This window comes from Homarus americanus, unplaced genomic scaffold (genome assembly GCF_018991925.1).
Source record: "Homarus americanus isolate GMGI-L3 unplaced genomic scaffold, GMGI_Hamer_2.0 scaffold20930, whole genome shotgun sequence".
NCBI lineage: Eukaryota > Metazoa > Arthropoda > Malacostraca > Decapoda > Nephropidae > Homarus > Homarus americanus.
The window spans coordinates 2,825,085-2,837,603 of NW_024748502.1; positions in this window are offsets into that span (position 1 = coordinate 2,825,085).

The window sequence follows — 12,519 nt, forward strand, 5'->3', positions numbered from 1 at the left end:
TGTCTGAATTTATCACTCTCCCATTTTGGTATCATCTGCAAATTTACTAATCCTACTAGTTATGCCTAAATCAAGATCATTAATGAATATAACAAACAGCAGGGGGGCCTAATACAGATCCCTGGGGGAACTCCGCTTTTGACCGCACCCCAGTCTGACTTTAATCCATTTATGCTGACTCTTTGTTTCCTACCAGTTAACCATGACCTAATCCATTTTAATACTGATCCACCTATTCCATGTGCTTCTACCTTCCTTATCAATCTCATGAGGGACTCTATCGAATGCTTTACTGAAATCTAAATAAATTATATCATATGACTTATCATTATCTACCGCTTCATATACTTCTGAGAAAAAGCTAAGCAGAATTTGTGAGACAAGAACGTCCCTGGGTGAACCCGTGCTGAGAAGAATGAATTAAGTTGAATGTTTCAAGGTGGCTTCTGATTTTTGTAGCAATAATTGACTCTAGCAACTTGCCTATGATTGACGTGAGACTAATGGGACGGTAATTTGATGCTATTGATTTATCACCCTTTTTGAAAATCGGAACTACATTTGCAAGTTTCCAAGTTTCTGGCACTAGGCCCGATTCTAATGACTTATTAAATAAAACTGCTAATGGATTACTCAACTCATCTCTACATTCTTTTAATGTTCTAGCATATACCTCGTCTGAACCAGGCGATTTATGAGGTTTCAGTTTGTTAATTATGAGGCTTCAGTTTGTTAAGCACATCGTTACTAGTAATATTGATATTCATCAACATATTTTCTATACTGTCGTTATATACCTTATGAACTTCTGGAAACTGTGCTAGGTTTTCATTTGTGAATACGGAGCGAAAATGACTATTTAACGGACTACACATTTCTAACTCATCATCAGTCATTTCTCCTGTCGTAGTTTTAAGGGGACCTATTGTATCTCTAACCTTTGATTTATACAGTTGATAAAAAGCTTTGGGGTTATTTTTCGATTCGTTTGCTACCTTGATTTCATAATGCATCAGCAACCTAGAATCATGGGATAAAGCTATTATATCCTCCCGGTTCTCTTTCGAAAAATAATTTGCTTCTTCACTTCCCAATGATCTGAAGCTGGGACCTCTGAAGGTCTCCACTTCATTTTCAATACACCATCTTGGTAGTATAACCCCACAAAGTCATCATCAGGCTTACCATTCCTCTCAACCTCACTCTGGATTTCTCTTAAACAGTCATCCCCATGCTGTGAGGAGATTAATTCATCTTTATCAACAATAAAATCTGGACTAAAATTTATTTCCAACTCTACCTTACCATTTTTCTCTCTCATCCACTACTGCCTCACCATACTTGTCACATTCCATGAACAACTGACCTAAAAAAATCACCATCACATGGTTTTTTCTTAACCATAGACCTAGTGACAGCACACGCTGGAAAAATATCAGAATTTTCAACTTCCTCTTACACTGCATCATATTATTTAAGTCACTCATAGATACTTCAGTAGTGTCATTCCCATCACAAGTTAGAGATGTTCCACCATCCTAGGTTCCGATGCCAACTGGTACCCTGCTTTTTTTTTTTTTTTTTTAGGTTAAGATGGGGAATGGAAGAAAGGCATGCTGGGGCTCAAGGCACAGCCAGACATGAGGGATAGAGAAGTCACAACATATAGTCGAGGGGGGGAAAGGTTGGAAAAGAAGTTTAATGAGTTAAACAGAGGGGGACGACACCCCTTGTTTTACATATTACAGAGTTTGTTGGCTTACTAAGCTAACCTAGGATTTAGGATGAGGTTGCACAATGGTTATTTTAGTAGACAATGACTAGATTGATTTTACAATTACAAGTTTATTAAAATCTTATACTGTATTACGTTATGGACTCACTAGATTGTGACTTGTTAAATGTGAATTTATATCATCTAAGTTTTAATCTAAGGTGGATCACTGTGGCGGACATAGATAGGTCGCGGGTTGGGTTGTTGCAATGCGGGCAGACTCCAGGGCCACAAGGAGTGGGGTCGCCCTCCGTTGATGTCTTCCCCGCGTAGGTGGTCTGGGCTGTGAGGGTCGTCCAGGAGCTTGTCCCAAACCTTCTTCCTTAGGCGATGGAACCTGACGTTGAGGGCCTCTATTTTATTTCTTAGGTGGATGGTTTTCACTGTCTCCTGGTAGGGTGGCTCTTCGCCACTGGCTAACCTCAGACACTTGTTTTGGTAGCTCTGTAGTTGTTGTAGTCTAGTCTTCCCTAGTGTGACGAGTGGTATATGTGGGTACTCCAACACAGTCCTCACCAGCGCCTTGTACAGGTGAACTTGTTTCTTCTCAGGCATCAGTTTAAAACGTTTTAATTAGGCTGCGGCGACTTTGGCTTTATTTAGTATGTCCTTCACGTGCGGAATGATGCCCGTCCGAGAGATGATGAGGCCGAGCAACCTGCCTTGTTTAGAGTACTCAATCTCTTCGTCGTCGATCATCAATGGCGCCGGCTTGATTTTGGCTATGGGTATGACCTCGAATTTCGTTTTGTTTGTTTTTACTTTCCATTTATTTTCATACTCCGAGATACCCTTCATTGCCTAAGCAGTGAGTCGCGCCATCCTTGCCGTGGACCTTCCTGGCAGGTGACGATCTGGGTTACATCGTCGGCATACATGACGTACTCGCTGCCGACGATTGGGGGTGGCAGGTCAGCCGTGTAGAGCGTGTAAAGGGTTGGTGAGAGACAAGAGCCCTTAGGCACGCCGCTCGATCGTCAGAATTTTTCTCGAAATTGTTCTTGCATCTTGATTTTGGCTCTGCGGTCCGTAATGAAGTTGCACAGCAGGCGAGTCAGATTTTCGGGTAGCCCCAGTTGTATGATCTTATACTGCAGCCCCGCGTGCCAAACTTTGTCCCTCAGTACTATGTTGCACTGCTGGCGGCCAGTCATGGCATTGGCGATCTGATCATAGGCCTGAGCTATGGCGGTGGATATGCCTCGGTACTGGCGAAAGCCGAACTGGCGGGGATTATGCACGTCTTCGTCCTCCAGATACATCCACAATCGCTTGTTTACTATTTTTTCGAAGATTTTGGCAGGTACCTCTAGCGGCGATATTGGTCGAAAGTTTTCAACTTTGTTTGGAGGCTTCCCTGCTTTTGGTATGAGGCAAATAACGGCGATTTTTAACATCTTAGGGAAGTATCCAGAGGCGAGGCAGGCGTTGCATATATGAACAAGCCTCTCTATCATGTTGCTCGGGGAGTTGAGCCAAGATCTTCTTGTTAATGTGACTTTGTCCCAGGTGATTTGTTTTTAAACCCTTTTATGACGGCTGACACATCTGCAGGAACTATGCGCTCCGTCAGGTAGCTTCCGTCCACCAGTCTAGTGATGTCAGTCCGTGGGAGCGGCTGGAGCAGGTGCTGATGGTCCTGCAACTGACCTAAAATGTCCTCCGCAAACTCCCTGTCGAAGCCCTCGTTCTCCTGTTCACTAATGGTAAAGATCTTCCTAAAATATCGCCGATGTAGTTGTTCTTGGTTTTCCTTCTCGAATATTTTCACGTTGTTTTGGTTTACCAGGTAAGGGACCGTGCTAGAGGTGGAACCCGTCAGTCGCTTGATACCTTTCCAAAATGCAACAGAATCACGGTAAATGTTGGCTGCCTCGCACACCAAGGCGGCCCACTTTTGTTCATGTAGACGTTTGCTCTCGTGCTGGATGTCCGTCTGTAGCTCTCGCTTCCGGTCTCTCAGCTCTTGCGTCCACCCGCGGATACTGGCTAGCTGTCTCACGTGATAGTACTGGACACTGAACTGCCTCAGCTGGTGACTAGTGTGAGGATGGGGAATGGCCCTGTGAGTGGTGGTAGGGATGTTGTTGTCCATCTCCGTCTTCACATCCGTGTACCATTGTTCGACCGCGTCGTCGATGTCATCGGGGCTGGCTTCTTCCAGGTTTCTCCCCTGCTTGAAACTGAGAGACTCCTTGAAGGAGTCCCAGTCTGCCCGTTTGAGGTTTGACCTGATGTTGGAGGGGATCATAATGGGATTGGATGAGAGCGTCACGACGATTGCCAGGTGATCGCTGGTACTGATGGGTCCTGTGGTAACGTGCCTGTTCAGGACGGCCTCGTTGTTAGAGAGGATTATGTCGGGTGGTGTGGCACTGGCACGTCTGATCAATGTTGGGAAATCTGGCCCGAGGTGTTGCAGTTTTCCTCTTCTGATGTTGTCATACAGCGCCATTACCGTGTCCGAGTATGGCGTGGCGCGCATTGAAGTCCCATATAATGTATGTTAGTTTTCTGTGGTGTAGCAACTGGTTGAGGTCTTGTTCTGGTAAATGAAGACGTCTGGGAGGTAGGTACATTATGCATATGATAACAGGTCCCCTAGTTGTCTCCACCTGCACCTGCACTCTGTGACTCAGCCGTGACCTGATGGCCACACCGACAACATCGTTCAGCTCACTCGTTATGTTCCTCTGGTATACAGTGTAGTAAAAAAATTTCAGCTTACTTTCGTCCTTTATGCCAATACTGTTTAACAGAATAATGTCTGGGTCTAATTGATAGTATAAGTTAGACAGTTCGTTACGTCTATTAAGGGACCAGTGTAGGACATTATGTTGGACAATTTTCATCCTGCTAACAACTGCCATTTCGGAGACTGTAGCTTGGGGCGTCGCTTGAAGTGTTTGGTCGGCTTCTGCCATTTCTAGGGGGACGGAACTTCTTAGCGGAACCTTCGGACATCTGCTTGTCAGTCAATGGCGGGCCCTCGAACTTTTCGTCACCCGTGTACAGGAAGGTGTTCAGGTCCTGGGCCTGCGTGTCGAAGTGATCAACTGACGCTGCACCTCGAGGGTCTTGTTCCTCTGTGGAGAGAGTTGCCATCATCTGGTCGCAACCATTGACTGTGGTTGCAGTCCGATGGTCACTGTCGTCCCTGGGAGTACATGTCTTGGGGTCACGGACATTTACGGGGTCGTTGGAGCTGTGATCCCAGGGGGACTGACTGGCCACGTTGGCGCTACGGTTATACTGACTTTTGCCTAAGTCAGGGAGGTTATGGTCTCTTTCTGGCGTGGGTTGAGGTCGTCGATAATTCGTTGAGTGGGTTACTGCCTTAAGGATTTCTTTGGACGGGACTTCGCTGCTTATTTCAACAGGTGCAATGTTGTTCCTGGTTAGTGTCTCGTTGAGGTGTTGCGAGAATGAACCTGGATGAACCATGTTAATGTGATGGGAATGCAGGTAAGCCAAGTATATAGTGGTGGCTTTGGACTCGTCCAGCTATGGAGAGGAGACGCTCATGATGCTCTCCACCACTGCGTCCCTCATGGCGCCCAGTGACTCAGTAACTGCCTGTTTTATTGAGTCCTTGATGGTTCTTTTCTCTGATAGCAGGACTTCCATGGTCTCACTGATATTGTTGAGCTTTTGGGAGTCTGCTTGAGTTTCTTTCAGAGTGTCTTTTAGGGTTTGGTTGTAAGCCATGATCGTCGACTGAGTGGTCCTTTCTATGGTGTTAGAAATTTCCCTGTTTTTTTTTGTTTGGTTATTTCGGTCAGTTTCTTCTCTGTTTCTTCAAGTACCTGTTTCCTGACCAGGCAGGTGGCAGAGAAGGTCCTGTGGCCACCCTCGCAGACGACACACTTTTTATGGTGCTATGGCCGTCTTTGTAGAAGTGCTGATCAGATGAACACTCAGAGCATATGACCTCTTGCATGGGGCAGTTCTTGGTCATGTGGTCATTGTATTCATAGCACTTCATACATTGTTGGATGGGCGTATACTTTTCATATTCTATTTGGTGTGAAGAGATGAAAGTGCCATATGCATAGAGCCCCTTCTCCTTCATTCTTTTTGCATCCGTTGTGTCTGTAAAGCGAACCTCGAATATATTATGGTCATACATAGGATACACCTCCACAACCTTGACATTGTTTTGCTTTTCTATTTCATCTCTTATTTCTTGTGCGTTATTTTCCACTGCATCTTTGTCTAACTTCTTACATACAAGGGTAAGCTTGGCGCCGTATTCCCGTGGGACAATGACCTCGTAACCGTTAGTTTTCATTTTGTCCATGGCACTAGACTTAAGTAGTTTATCAGCATCTTCATCTGTTTCTGTGTGCATGATGTAACCATCTCTCAGATCCACAAGTCTATTTAGTCTCACCCTTAGGTCACTCAATAGCTTTTTTAGCCCTATCCGAGACCCCTGGGTCGGGGCTCCGGAGATCTACACTCTCACTTTGGCCATGGTCAGTAACATACATGAAAATCCTACCTAATCTGTCCACCTCAGCTAAACCCCATGGATGCCTCTCCTTCTCTCCGCTTGCTGGGCGAGTAAAGACGGGTCTAGGGGTAGGGTGAACAGACAATCCCCTGACGGGGGCCTAGCCAAGCCCTAACACCTAACAGTGACAGGTTATGAAGCACTACCGAATCCCTAACATAAAACGTTGCCACCCTCACTGTCTCTACTCAGTAGCCTTCTGAGGACCCCCCTTGTGGCTCTGCCCGCAGGGTTCGCGTCGTTACCAAACAGCAGGTACTCTAGGCGAAAGGATAGGATAGGAAAGAAGCGCAGTGTACAAGAATAATAATATCTATGTACAACTACAAAATAAAGCAGACAATCGTAACGGTCAGCAATTTGAACTGAGCAGGGAGAGACGCGTAGCACGTCCGCTCGCTATGAAGGTTGGGTGCGCTCTGACTGGTACCCTGCTAGATCATTATCCATTAACATATCCACTCCGTCAACCGGTAATTCATCCGTCACCCCAACCTTAATTTTACCAACGACGCAGATCGGGCGTCAGTTGAGCAGTGAGGTGAGAAGACGCACGTCGCAGTTACTCCCGACTCACGTGCTTCCACTTGCTCACGTCGGCGCTTGGTCAGACTTACTGTTGCCACACACGCCACTCTCACTTTGACGTGGATATATCTCGTCTCAGTTGAATTGACTTGCTTGTTTCTCTGTGAGTTATGCTCACATTTCTTAGTGCCCTCACCGATTCTCCCAGTATTAACGAACCCTGCAGGAACTGTCGTTAGGACAGGCCACAAAGGGGCCCCTTAGAGGGGTGTGAGCTGGGCCGGTGAGTTTAGCTGATAGGGTTGTGTAGGCTCCTCCTTTTTTGGGGGTCCTGTTGCAAAACCAGAACCACCAAACCTACGACCTCCGTTGGGGGGGGGGGTGTTGGCTACGGCACTGGTCCTAGGGCAACAAGGAACTAGGTAGGTGTAGTGAGCCTTCATTGTCAATTTATTGATTTAAGACGAGCGAGAGAGACGTAACCAATGGAAGGGAAATGCCACAAGAGGCCTCGGAAGGAAAACAACATCTCCGACTTATACAATATGTCCCCAGCAATCCACCCCGTAGCAGAACCATCCACCTTCACGATTCCGACTGTGAACAAGATTCCCAAAGAAACCGAATTTAACCATGCATACGAGGTAGCGGTAGCACTGGAACTAGAATACAAGAACATCAAGTTCAGTGTGAAGCCCAATCTAGTTGGAGACTTGATACTTCCCCCCCAAGACCACAACACAGCCAAGATCCTCAGCGAGGTCACCAATCTCAATGGGAAGACGGTCAAGATAATACCATTAGACCCCGAAGAGAAAACAACAAGAATGGTCCTACTACGATATCCTCTGGAACTACCTGTAGAAGTCATCATAAAACATCCAAAAGTGACCAAGGCAGAGCGTTTTGTTCCGAGTCAGGACAAAGCACAGACAAAGCAAGTGCTAGTGGACATCAAGGAGACAGTCCCAGAGGAGGTAGATCTAGGCAACTGGGGAACTTACAGGTTGCGTCCTTTTGTCCCAGAACCACTACGATGCTACAAATGTCAGGAATTTGGACATCACCAATCCAGAGGCCACAAAAAAGTGAGATGTGGCATCTGCAGCCAAAGCCACAAGACAGAAATGTGTATTAAAAAAAAAAGGAAGGAACCAGCACGACAGCCAAGTGCCCAAATTGTGGAAAGAAACATCACGCTTGAAGCACATCATGCCCAGAGATTGATTGATACGTTTATTGAGATACAAAAAACATTGATACATCTCAAAGGGATGAAGTGACATAAGTCATCTACACCCCAGTCCAGGAATGTCCCTCTCAGGACTCACATTAATCCCTAATATTTCATATGATAAGTTAAAGTACATAGTTATATTCTAGATGCAAAATTTCTATATTTCTTTAATATTTCATCTATTTTCCTATTTCTAAACATCCACTCTATTTGCATGGGGACATCATTTATATTGGCATTTCTATATATATTAAGCAATGGGCATTCCAGTATATAATGTGGCAGGGTATGGGATCTGGATGTTCTACAAACTCTACATTCTTTATCCTGTTCACTTCTCTCAGCTCCAAGTTCCCAATAATATTTATATCCTAATCTTAACCTCATATACACTGAATCTTTCCACCTACTCCTATCTTTCCCATATGTAAATTTGTGTTCATGAGAACATGATGGTAATGTTTCATTGTTTCACTTTTCTCGTATATTTCATTCCTTTTGAAATTATCTTCTATTGATTGTATTTTCCGTAATTTGCTCTCCTTAATTGTTTCAAGGTTTTAGTACATATTATGTCGATCTCGGCCTTTTCCGTGGCTCTTTTTGCTATTATATCTACTGCTTCATTAAGACCAATGCCTACATGTGAAGGGACCCATACAAATTGAACATTTTGGAAATTTTTCCTTATTGTATTTACTAATTTTCTACATGAACCAATAATGTGTTCAAAGACCGGACTCCCACTGTTCAAAGAATCCAAAGCTGCCCTACTATCAACAAAAAAATATGCATCTTTATACATATTTACAACATTTTCCAATCCTACTAACATTGCATATAACTCAGCTTGTGTTGATGATATAAAACTGCTCAACCGAAGTCCAATTTTGATGTCATCATTTCCTTGTTCTGTGTACTGTTTTATAAGGATCCCACACCCTGCCCTGCCACTTGACATAACTGAACCGTCACAATATACATGCAATGTGTTTATTTTAGGCAAATTACTAATCTTATTCCCATATAAAGCCCTTAACTGTCCTGGTTCATGTAATGATTTCTTCATTGTGAGAGGCACTATATCTAACTCTACTTCTCGTTCTTCCCAGGGTGGATTCTTACAACTCTTCTGAACAGCTGCACACCAGTCTGCCAGATTACATTTTGTAATAATATTTACTAATCCATTCATGTATCCTCTCTTGCCTTGCCTGTAGAAGGTCCTTTTATCTTTTAAACCATCATTTAAATCTTGTACAAATTTACCCCCACTGTTCCCTCTCATTAATCGAACTGCTGCAACTGTATTAATTTCATTGACCCTCTGTGAAATGCTCTGTAACCCTATTTCCATTTTCATTATCTCAATCATTGCATTCTTTTGACACCCTAAAATAATTCTCATTGCTTCATTTTGCATGATCTCAAGCTTCCGTAGCCTTCCTTCACCAGTACAAGAGAGGACAGGTGATCTGATGGTAGAAATATACATCATTCTCAGTATGGGTACCACAGCACCTTTACCACAACATGCTAGAGCCTTCAAGGGCTGTAATCTTGCTCTACATTGAGTGAGGACATGATATATTTCTGCCTCTTTACTTTCACAAGTAAATCCAATATACATTCCTAAATATTTATGCTTTGACACTTTCTCAACAATTTTTCCATTTAGAAAAACGGATTCAGTTCCTCTTCCTTTACATTCACAGTTGGTTTTTTCTTCATTGATAACTAAGCCCATCTTTTGAGAAAGAACACTAAAATTATTTAATGCAATCTGCAAATTTTTTACTGAGTTTCCTTGAAATAAGATGTCATCTGCATAAATGATGGTAACAACTCCTTTGGGATATTTGTGTGAGGCTATCTTGTTCATTAACACATTAAACAACATTGAACTCAATACTCCCCCTTGGGGAGTGCCTAGTTCAAGTGCTCTTTCCTCAGCCAAACATCCCTGATACCATACACAGATTCTCCTTCCATGTATCCCCAGAGAGGAGAGAGCGAATGAAAGTTGCAATGGCAAAAATTCAACCCCAAAACACAACAGAAGCACCTCAGAGCACATTCGTATGGGGTCAACAGCAACACAAAACAGTCAACCCAACACCCACTCCAACCCAACACCCACTCCACCCCAACTGTCAGAGGATTCCTTCCCTGCACTTCCCCCACCAAGCTACAGGACAAAATTGAAGACAACGGGACAAAATCAGTCCATGCAGGAAACCATGACAAATCAGTGGACTCCATCCACAGCCGCAGCTTAAGGGCTGTATAGCAGACAAAGCACAGAACACTCCAGTATTGGTGGAGAACACCATATTGCCTGGGACACTGCAACCCCCTCAGGCGACTACCCAACTGAATACACCCCAGCCTGCCAATCTACAAGCGGCATTCACAGAAGAACAAAGAAAACAGATGATCACCATTATGATTGTGACTTTCTCTACTATAATAAACAAGCTAGATACCAGCACCGAAAATATAATAAATGCAGTTATGACATAGCTCACAGAATAGATGCAGGAAGACCAGACCCCCAAAACTCCACAACTACAAGTGAAACAGACGACTCCCTTGAGTCAGATATCAGACAAGAAGAACTTGCTATCCGAGAGATCACTCAAAACCGTGAAACCTCAAGCCCCTTGCAACAGATCAGGAGGAATAGAACAACAAGCACAGACCGTCAGCAAACACACAATCACAGGCAAGAGCTACAGTGTACTGGGCACATCAATGTCATTCCTGAAAACCCATTTAATTCATATTACGCTACATAACATTCAAATCCACCGCACTTGTAGAATCTCAGAAAACGGTGTAATGAGACAAATCTCACAAGAAGAAGATTACATATAGGTAGAATATTGATAGTATAAGAGTATAAAAGAGATGAAGATTTTGGTAGCGTGGCCGTGATAGATATTTAATGATTGATTTACACTTATCCTATCTTATATGTCAATACACATCTATTACGTCTTAAGGGCGACTTCTCAAACACCGCTTCGTTACAACTCTTTATTAATTACGAACATGACATGGACACATTAATAACACCTTCTATTGAAGTTACTAGGACATTATATTTACGTTACTAGGACATCATATTACGTTACTAGACACCCTGATTCTCGGACACGAACATGAAATGAATACACTTCCCACGTAAGTAACTCATCCCATGGAAAGCTCTGACAAAAACTCACGTGACCTAGGGGAGGCCTAGCAGGTGGTCCTGGGTTGTCTCTATGGGAGACTGCTTAGCTGGGCGCCGGAGGGAAGTCTCGGTCCTGACCGGAGGCGACTGCCTCCGGTCCTCTCTGACTCCTCTCGAGCGGGCCTGGTGGTGTAGTAGCTGGCCCTTCCTCCTTACAAGACACACTCTCTCTCTCTGTCTCTCTCTCTGGTGGGAGGGAGGACTAGGACGTCCTATATATTGGGAGGCGAGCCGTCAGGTTGAGCTGATCGGGGGGGCGGCGAAGGATCTCCTTACATTTGCCCTCGCTAATGTAGGGTCAGGTCTGGACTTTTTCAGAGACTATAAGTTGTATCTTCTGGAGAAATCATCAGGTGGGGCCGTGTGACATGAGAGGCCCTGGTTGATTTGTGGCCTCTTGACTTGGGCTCGAGAGTTACATTTGACCTGGCTAATGTGAGGTCAGGTCTGGACTTCTTCTGCGATGTAGGTTATTGTGTATATTGGGAGAGAGTCGGCTGGTGCCTTCTTACATGTTTGTTGGGGCCGTGTGACATGGGAGGGGAGCCTGGCTGATTTATAACCCTTGGTCAGCCGTGAGAGTTACCCTACACTTTTGACCCCCCTAATGTCGGGTCAAGTCTGGACTGTTTCTGAGATGTAAGCTGTGGTCTGACAACCCATCACTACACCTCCCGCCAAGACCAAAGCTTTCATGCTCAGAGAACTGATGACACATTTAAAGTAGACAGTAACATCATGTGCAGTATCTAATATAGTCCCTGAGGCGATAATGCATCCTTACATTTTACAAATTATAACACTAGAGATGTATGTTTTTCTACTGGCATAGTTTGATCTGACAAAGCTTACTATACCTCCCGCCAAGATTAAAGCTTCTATGACAGGAGAAAAAAAATAAAATACATACACAGTAAGTGAACATAGAGTGATCTAAAGATCCTTCATATCTAGCATAGTGTCCGAGGCAAACTTGCAAATCACATTCTACAAACAAAAACAGGTGTTACATTGCCAAACCAGGCCGTGTCAAAATAAGAATTCGTCCCACTCAGTAGTATGTCTGCAACATTGCATTTGGTAATACAAAACATTGGTCAAATAAACTCATAGAAAAAGTGACTAATCTTCTAAAAAAAAACATTCTTCGTAGTACATGATTACAAAAATCAGAGAATTAAATACAAAATACAAAATGCTCCTACTTCACATGTTAGGGTGTTGTA